General features: G+C 37.7%; 1 pseudogene; it reads left to right on the top strand.

The window, feature by feature from the left end:
• The first annotated feature begins 3,018 nt into the window (after positions 1-3,018).
• On the top strand, positions 3,019-4,192 carry LOC112670135 (proteasome subunit alpha type-1-like; annotated as a pseudogene).
• Positions 4,193-9,126: the final 4,934 nt, after the last annotated feature.

Raw genomic sequence — 9,126 nt, 5'->3', positions numbered from 1 at the left:
TACTAGTATTTTTATCAAAGAATGTGAAATAAGATAAATGTGAAAATATGAAATTAAAATTTTTATGTTTCTCAAAAATTCATTTTCTAAAACATTTAGAACTACTTATATTAAAATGTAAATACAAATTAGAATAATGTACATAAATACCTTATATCAGAATTATGTCTTAAACTTTGTTTTTTAAAATTTAGTTACATTTTATTAAATATATTTATAAAAATAAAACTATTTGTGAAAGTGGAATTCAGTGTCCATCTAGTTGCCATGAATATCATGCTTCATGTGTATTATGTCTACACCAACACACATATAAACTTCAGAGCAGAGAGTTTTTAATTTTGGAAAATATGACTTAGCCTCCACGTGCAAGTGTTGAATGCTGCACTTATAACCTCTAACATTGGGAATAGACCCAAAGAAGAGCAAGAAAATGGATGATCAGCAGTAGTGGGAAATGAAATTTTGTTATTAAACATATTGCACACATGCTGTCTTAAAAAAAGTTTTGACAAATTGATTGATTTCTTCTCTTACCTAAGCCCTTCGCTTTCCAAGTTCTCTCTGTGCTCTGAAACAGTATCCATTTCTGATGTCAGCATCAGCATGACCTACAAATCTTAACAGTTTTAGGACATAGTGAAGTCTTGTTTTGAACTTCCTAAGGCCTGAATGGTGTTAGTCATGGTAATGGCTGTTTAGAGGTACAGTGTGCTCTGTGGCAGGGCTGCATTGGATCCCAAGTGACAAAGGAGACCAGGCATCATGTTATTTATCTATTTATGATGTGGGGGCCCCTAAACGACAGTGCAGCATTGCTTCCTGTCCAAGTTTATGAGCGGTACTTAAGTGGGAAGTGCTTAAGTGGGAAGCTGAAATACTATTATCATCATCTCCACTTCACAGATTAAAAAAAAATGAGCCATAGAGATGAAACATTGTGCTCATGAGCACAGCTCCAGTGGGACACAGTGAGGTGTGAATTCAGTGTGGCTCCAGATCAATGCTTTTCCATGTTTATACTTCCCCCAAGAATATCTATTCATGTTTCAGGATATAAAAAGCCGGCTGCCATAGTGCAATTCAACCTTCAGCTTTTCTGAGTTAAAATTCAGAAAATTCAAAAAAGAATTTCTTGCACAGCACAGTATGCTTCCATCCTCTGAAGGTGTTTATTTTACCAATTCTTACTTGGGAAAATTAGTAACTTAGTGAAACAATTACGTACTTGCCTTGCCTTTTGCAATAGGGACTGTATTTCAGGGTAACCAAATGGCCTTAATCAAATGAAGGAAAGTGAAAACAAAACAAAATAAAACAAACAAAAGTGTTACCTCTTATAATCAAATATGTTTGCAAATACCTAGTCATAGGGGAGAGACACTGTAAAATTCAAGGATAACTCTTTCCTTTTTATTTTCACTCTTTCTTTTTTAAAAAAATTATTTTTGCCATTTCAAAGTATCTCTTTTGCAGAGTCTAGATGATATAATAGCAGAGAAATCACTCTAGAGGGAGTCCCTTGCCCACTTTCCTCAGGACCAAAAGTAAGCATGTTGCAAGAAGAAATTAATTTATGCTAATATCTCAAAACCTTGTCAAAATGTTTCTTGCTATCTCCATTAACATTTAGGATCTGGTCTATAATTCAGGGTGATATATTCTAGCTACATTAATATAAATTTTGATATTGATAGAGTCATTGAAATTCTGCAAGATTTTTTAAAGATTACTTTTATATTAATCTGAATCTGCTAATGAAAAGTAAGGTGACCAGAGTATTATCAGATTGAATAATGTCTGCAACACACAAAGAATGCTCAAAAGGAGAAGAATACATGGGAGTAAATTTTTTCTATGATCTTGGTCAAGTTTTCAGACCTTAATATATATTAATGTTCTAATTCCAAGAAAATAACCATGAGAGAGTAATTGTGAGATGTTGGTAAAATGTTATCACAGGTAAGGTTTGGGTGTCACACCAACATCCCTATCACTGTCTCTTTCTACATTCCTGTACACCAACACACCAGTCTCTTAATTCTAGAAGCTTCTATTTTATGTCCACTAGTATTCAAAGCTTATTAACTCATTTCCTATAATTTAATAAACTCATGTTAATGACTAAAAATTGTGGAATAATATTCTTCTGCTGTTATGTTTGCAATTTACCATGGGATTCCTAAATTCAGTCAAAGCCATAAATTTCAAATAGTGAAATTTCAGATATTATGGCAAGTCAAAAATGGAGGGCTGAGAAGAGAAGAATGGAAGGAGTCTTCATCTTCTTTCAGATCACCCCACATGGGTCCCACTAATGAGGAAGACAAGCCCTCTCTGTATAGGCAAAGAGAACCAAGGAAACCACAGATGTTAATATTCTTGCCTTTGTATCTCCTCTTTTCCCATGCAGGGCATGACATTATCAATTATATTGAAGCCTATAGAATTCTTGAAAATAATATTAGGTAAGTAATGCCAACTGATTTTTTTAAGAGAGAAGGAGAGCACCTGAGCAGGAGCAAAAGGAGAGGAAGAGAGAATCTTAAGCAGGCTCCACATCCAGCATGGAGTCCAATGCAGGGCTTGATCTCATGACCCTAAGATCATGACACAAGCTAGAACTGACCTGGTTGTTTAACTGAATGAGCCACCCAGTCACCTCTGAATTTTTGTTTTAAAGGTACTTTCGTAGACACCAAGATATTTAAAAGAAACTCATCATTTATTTCAGGCTTAAGATAGCAATTGTGCTCCTTTCTCATGAGAAATGACATGTATCCCTACTAAATAACATTCATAGAATTACAGGATAGTGTATTGGGAAGATTCCTTAAGAGTTGATCTAGTTTACCACATTTTCCCAAAACCTCTCCCACCTTCTATCTTTATTTTTCTGATGAGGAAACAGAGGGAAAAGTTGAAAGATGTAATAGCATCCTAATATTTCTGATCTACCAACAGAAAACAAAAGGGATAAACTATCTCCTTGCTGAGAAAAGGAGTCAGGGATAGCTTGCTTCAGAAACCTTTTATAGCATCACAGAGTAACCAAAGGACTCAGAAGAGCAATCAGGGAAACTAAGTGAAAGATGGGCCAAGGCAGAGAATACTAACCTCGAGTGCTAAAGATTCCTAGAGGATCAGTGAAAAGAGGCTATAGGAGGCCACCACCTCTGCCAGGGGCCGCAGCGGGACCCTCGCCAGAAAACCATGTTTGGCAACCAGTATGACAATGACATCATTGTTTGGAGCCCTCAGGGCAGGATTCATCAAATTGAATATGCAATGGAAGCTGTCAAACAAGGTTCAGCCACAGTTGGTCTGAAAGCAAAAACCCATGCAGTGTTGGTTGCATTGAAGAGAGCACACAGAGCTTGCAGCTCATCAGAAGAAAATTCTTCATGTTGATAACCGTATTGGTATCTCAATTGAGGGACTTCCTGCTGATGCTAGACTGTTATGTAATTTTATGCGCCAGGAGTGTTTGGATTCCAGATTTGTATTTGACAGACCTCTTCCTGTGTCTCATCTTGTATCTCTAATTGGAAGGAAGACCCAGATACCAACACAACGGTATGGCCGGAGACCATAGAGTGTTGGACTGCTTATTGCTGGTTATGATGATATGGGCCCTCACATTTTCCAAACCTGTCCATCTGCCGACTATTTTGACTGTAGAGCCATGTCCATTGGAGCCCGTTCTCAATCAGCTCGTACTTACTTGGAGAGACATGTGTCTGGGTTTATGGAGGGCAATTTGAATGAACTGGTTAAACATGGTCTGCGTGCCTTATGAGAGACACTTCCTGCAGAACAGGACCTAACTACAAAGAATGTTTCCATTGGAATTGTTGGTAAAGACTTGGAGTTTACGATTTATGATGATGATGATGTATCTCTATTCCTGGAAGGTCTTGAAGAAAGACCACAGAGAAAGGCACAGCCTGTTCAACCTGCTGATGAACCTGCAGAAAAGGCTGATGAACCAATGGAGCATTAAGTCACAAACCAGTCTTTATGTGTATTATCAAATATGTAAGAATGCAGGAGCCCTTACTGATGACAGTAATCTATACTTTGAACCAAAAGATGCAGTGTGGTCTTCTGGTATGTTTTAGGAATCGGTCCAGATGTGTTTTTCCCAAGTAACTTGTCTGAACCATATAATAGTGTGCATTTTTCTTTGAGAGGGTCCATATAATCACTTTCTAGAAAGTATAGTTATCTTTACTAATGTTTTTATATGAAGAACATAGTGTCTTTGTGGTTTTAAAGACAACTGTGAAATAAAATTGTTTCACCTGCCTGAAAAAAAAAAAAAAAAAGGCTATAGGAGTAGCAGAGGCTATAGAATAGAGATTAGGCAGAGAGACAGAGGAGACCCGACATACATCCCCTGTCTCCCTACTCTGTGCTTTCAGATTACAATATTTTGTTTGAGAAGTCCTCATGACAAAAGATTTTTCTCCCAAAACAACTAGCAAAGTAAACAAGCGCCCTACTGACCAGGGCTCCAGGATACCTCCCAGCTGGAAAGCAGTCTCTCTAGGCCACAGCTTAGAAGAAGGTTTTCAAGTTGTCTGGTCCTGGGAATTATCAGGGATCTTATCTAAAATACAGATTTCTGGGCCTATGTCTAGAGATTCTGATTCAGTCTGTCGGTAAGGTGCCAAAGAATCTGTGATTCCAATGATCAGACAAGTTTGGAGAAAGCATGAAATAATAAAGAATATGGGCTTTGCTGCCATAGAGGTCTACTTCATTGGGCACCTCACTCGAGGATCTTATTTTTCTGAAACTTGTCTATAAAATAGAGATAATAATGAGAGAAGTGAATGTTAAATTGGATCCTATAAGTAGTTTCTAGTTGCATGCATAGACATGACCTGCACAAAATACTTATTAGCATCATTTTCTTATCTGTTAGTTTCCCTAGAAGTAATTATACGTTTAAGGCTTCATGCACCATAGAAAATTACCTATTGTGTAGTCATAGGACTAGCCTGGTTTAAAAAGAATAACATAGATCTATTGGATGATAAATAAGAATTATTGAGATAAGAGCCTAGATGTCAGATTGTGTTTGCTGGGCACAGCTGCTAAAAGATGGACAAGATGTGACCCTAAAAAGAAGTATATAGAGTCTGAAATATAACTGGCTTACCTTTGCCTCCGGACGGTGATCTATAAACTTGGGTATGTACTTCTGCCTCATTTAATCTTTGATTTTCTGATACCACTTGAGATGATACCTACCACCCAGAATTCCCTTTTCACTGACTTTGGTTTGGTATTTAGGAGTAATACATTTATTACATTTATTCATTTTTGATCCAGGACTCCTTCCAATATGCCCACTTTCTACCACTATACTAGAAAGGTTTTCATCCTAAAACAACCTTCTCAAGGGCAATATCAGAGTAATAAAAAACAAGGATGCGTTTAGATTTTAAGCAGTGGCTATATGTGTTATGAGCTTTCAGCTTCTTCCCCTAAAAATATATTAAACGGTATTCCTTTAGGTATAAAATGACATAGAAACAAATATAAAGTGAGAATTTTTACAAGAATGAACAAAATAAACTTACATTCCACTTAATTACAAGTGGTTAATAGATCTTTTCCTTGGTCAGGTTCTAAAGAAAGCAAGCAAGAGAGGAGAATGGAAGAACAACAACATAGGAGAAACAGAAAAGGTTCATAATAAAGAATCTGAGGAGGGCAAATGAGATATGTGAAAACAAATGTTTGCTTCCCAATCTTGTCTTATAGACCAATTCTGATTAAGGATCTCTTGGAGTTTTAGATTCACTTTTCAGAAATGCCTAAAGGTAACAATCAAATCAATCAACAGATCAACAGAGGTAGAACATTAGATCTCTGTAGAATGTATTTCACTGAATAGATCTCATTTGGATTCAGCTCTTACAAGAAGAGCCTAGAGAATGAATGTGGAGATATGCCAATGTCTAGGGATTGCGCTGCCTGGATTTCCAGGAACACTCTCAGGCACTAAGTGTAAGCAACAGAAAATAAGGTGAATCATTCTAGTATTTCTATCTACATTTATGTATAAATAGGCTACCATCCCCTTTGCAGAGACTGGATAGGATATAAGCAACTCTGCTCAATTTCATTCTAGAGTACCTCATCTTAGAAAATATTTCCCTTTGAAGCATTTTTTCAAAAAATCTTTCTCAAACATAATGGTCCATTTTCTTAAGTTAGCAAATAAAATATAATGAACCCTGATAATAATCTGAAAAGCAAAGAAGCCCAAATTCTCTTGAAAAATGTTAAAAACAAGACTGTCTGATAGGAGAAACTTCCTAAGAAAAGGGAGAGATAGTTTGGGGAAGAGATTTTAGTCAAGAGGGCTCTAACCAAATTTATATCTTTGTAATTTCCTTAATATCTACTTTCTTTCTTGATTCTCTCTATATCTCTTCCAAATATTATTTTCCATTACCTATAGGCTTGATACTTTACCTGCTATTTAACTTTGAATCAACAAGTCATAACTACATTCAGAATGAAAAGTATTAGGAAAGAAGTGAAGAAAAAACAAGTGGAGGGGTAGCAAAATACAAGATGTACCTGGTAGATTTAGGTATTGTTTGGTGGCTTCTGGGACCATTTATACATTTTATGCTCATTGGTATCCTGTCTTACATTATTCCCTCTGGCATTTGAGTAAACTGAGATTCAGAGAGACTGTAACTTACCCAAAGACACAAAAATAGTGATGCAAGTGCTGAGATCTGACTTCTAAGTCCAAATCCAGTCCCTTCTATTTCATTAGACATGACTGGCTTCATAACAAACCACCATGCTCTTTGTCTTCATGGCCAATAGAATCCCAGTTTTTTTTTTAGGGATTCATTCCTTAGAGAAAACTATTCTTTTTTTAAAGATTTTATTTATTTATTTGTGTGAGAGATAGCAAGAGAAAGCACAAGCAGAGGGGAGAGGGAGAAGCAGAATCCCTGCTGAGAAGGGAGCCTGATTCGGTGCTTGATCCAGGACCCTGGGATCATGAATTGTGAAGGCAGATACTTAACAGACTGAGCCACCAGGTGCCCCAGAGAAAATAATTCTAACTCAGATCAGGTGTTACTCTAGATAAATCTATGCTTATTAGTCAAATCCCAGTTCCCCTGCCAATGTAGGATTTCAAGGATATGTCTATGAACCAATTCTGACCAGTGAGGTATTTGAAAAGTTTGCTGAAAGGTTTCTAGAAAAGAGTTTCTTGCTCTTAAAAAGAGAAAATAATAATATTGTTTATCAGATATTGTTGTAATGCCTGGAACAGTAGCAACTATATTTTGACATGCAGCTCAAGTCTAAGAGCAAAGCCAATAAAGGAGATCAAATCAGAAGGTGGAAAGAACCTGGGTCCTTAAAGGTTATTGAGCTACTGAATTGATCAGCCAGGAAACTGCCTTTTTCTGTGACTCTTATAACGGATACAATAAATGCTAATTTTGTTGAAGAATTTAGAACAGGTTTATCTGTTAGTTGCAAATGAAAGTATCCTAATAGATATAAACTGCGCTGTGGAAGATACTACCGATGAAATGCCAACGCAACATGGGGGCAGAGAATACCATATCAGCTTATGAATAATTAAAATGATATGGAAATGAAGAAGCCACCTTTAGAAGCATGTGTACACACACACACATTGCTAAAATAGCATCTGAACAGCTTTCTAGAGTGAAATACTCTATCATGTTAACAGATCATCCCATCCCTTAAGTCTCAAAGTCTTATAAGGCTTTATTCCATTGGCTGCACACTGGGGTCACAGGAAAGCTTTAAAAATACCCAGGCATAGGCCATCTCTACAGATCCTGATTTAATTCATCCTGGACACAATTTGGCATTGAGAGTTTTAAAAGGTGGTTCTAATACACAAGCAAAGTTGAGGAGCACTGTTCTACAAACTTCAGCAGAAAAAAAGCAAATAACCATTATTTCGGAATGTTTATTACCTGAGAGAGAACCCAGGCTCCACCACATCAGACTATATGGGTCTGTATTCCCTTTCCCAAAGAATATTCCAATTGTTTGCATTATTGACAGGAGGATAGAAGCAGACTGGAGCAGAAGTCAGAACCACAGAAGGACCAGGGCACTCAGAATTCTGGGTAGTAATTGATAAGGAGCGCTGGCTTAGGAGTCAGAACACTAAGGTTCAACAACTTGTCTCATCAGTTACTTGGGATCTCAGGAAACCACCTGCTGACTCTGGGCAACCACATACTCATGGATAAGGCAGGGTTAATAATTCTACTTTCCTTTTGGGTGCTGTGAGGATCTGACTAAATTATCTGTGTCAGATGTTTTGTAAATGGCAAGGCATCAAACGGATGTAAGGTGAGGTGTTTGCAAATGAACAAGGACAACTGTAGTAATTTACAGATTATCACCCAGTGGTTAGTCTATGCTCAAATCACTTTGCAATAGCTCGGGTTTTCTCCATCTTTTCCCCTCATTAGAATTTCATGGGCTCACCAATGCCAGGTCCAACCCTCGTAAATTCTAACTTAAACTGTCTGGGGTGGGGGTTGGCCATCAATACTTTTTAAAACTCCCTGGTTATTTTCAACAGGCAGCCAAGAATCTCCAAATCCAAGTACATCGAAATAGCAGTGTTCAGTTGACATTTTTCTTCCTTAGAGTTCAAAGAGTCCTCAGCCCTGACCTGCCTGTTGAAGATGAGTGTGTCAGAGGCTGGCAGCAGAGGCAAACCCCATCATCCTGCAGAGAACATCTCTGGAAGACAGCTCTGAGCTCTTTGTTCCCTTTCTGACTTCGGGTCCTGGGTCAGGAGGGGCCATTTTTCGGAGTCATTCTTCCCTATCAACAGCCCTGGAGTCAGCTTGTTGCTCCTCCTGTCCTGCCACAGTTACCTCCTGCTCCATTTAGTCCATTCACATGCTCTGCTGAGGCAGCTGTCACCTGGCTTGACATGATGTGTAAATCCTCTCCAGTTACTACCTACAGGTCATTTAGAGGCCACACAAAAGCAAGAGAGGGAAGGAGAGAGAGAGAGAGAGAGAGAAATTTCTACCGTAGTCCTATATGCGATAGCATTACTTCCTAAAGAAACCATTC

This window comes from Canis lupus, chromosome 25 (genome assembly GCF_003254725.2).
Source record: "Canis lupus dingo isolate Sandy chromosome 25, ASM325472v2, whole genome shotgun sequence".
Lineage (NCBI taxonomy): Eukaryota > Metazoa > Chordata > Mammalia > Carnivora > Canidae > Canis > Canis lupus.
The sequence above is the reverse complement of the archived record's forward strand: the minus strand, read 5'-3'. Positions and strand labels throughout refer to the sequence as shown.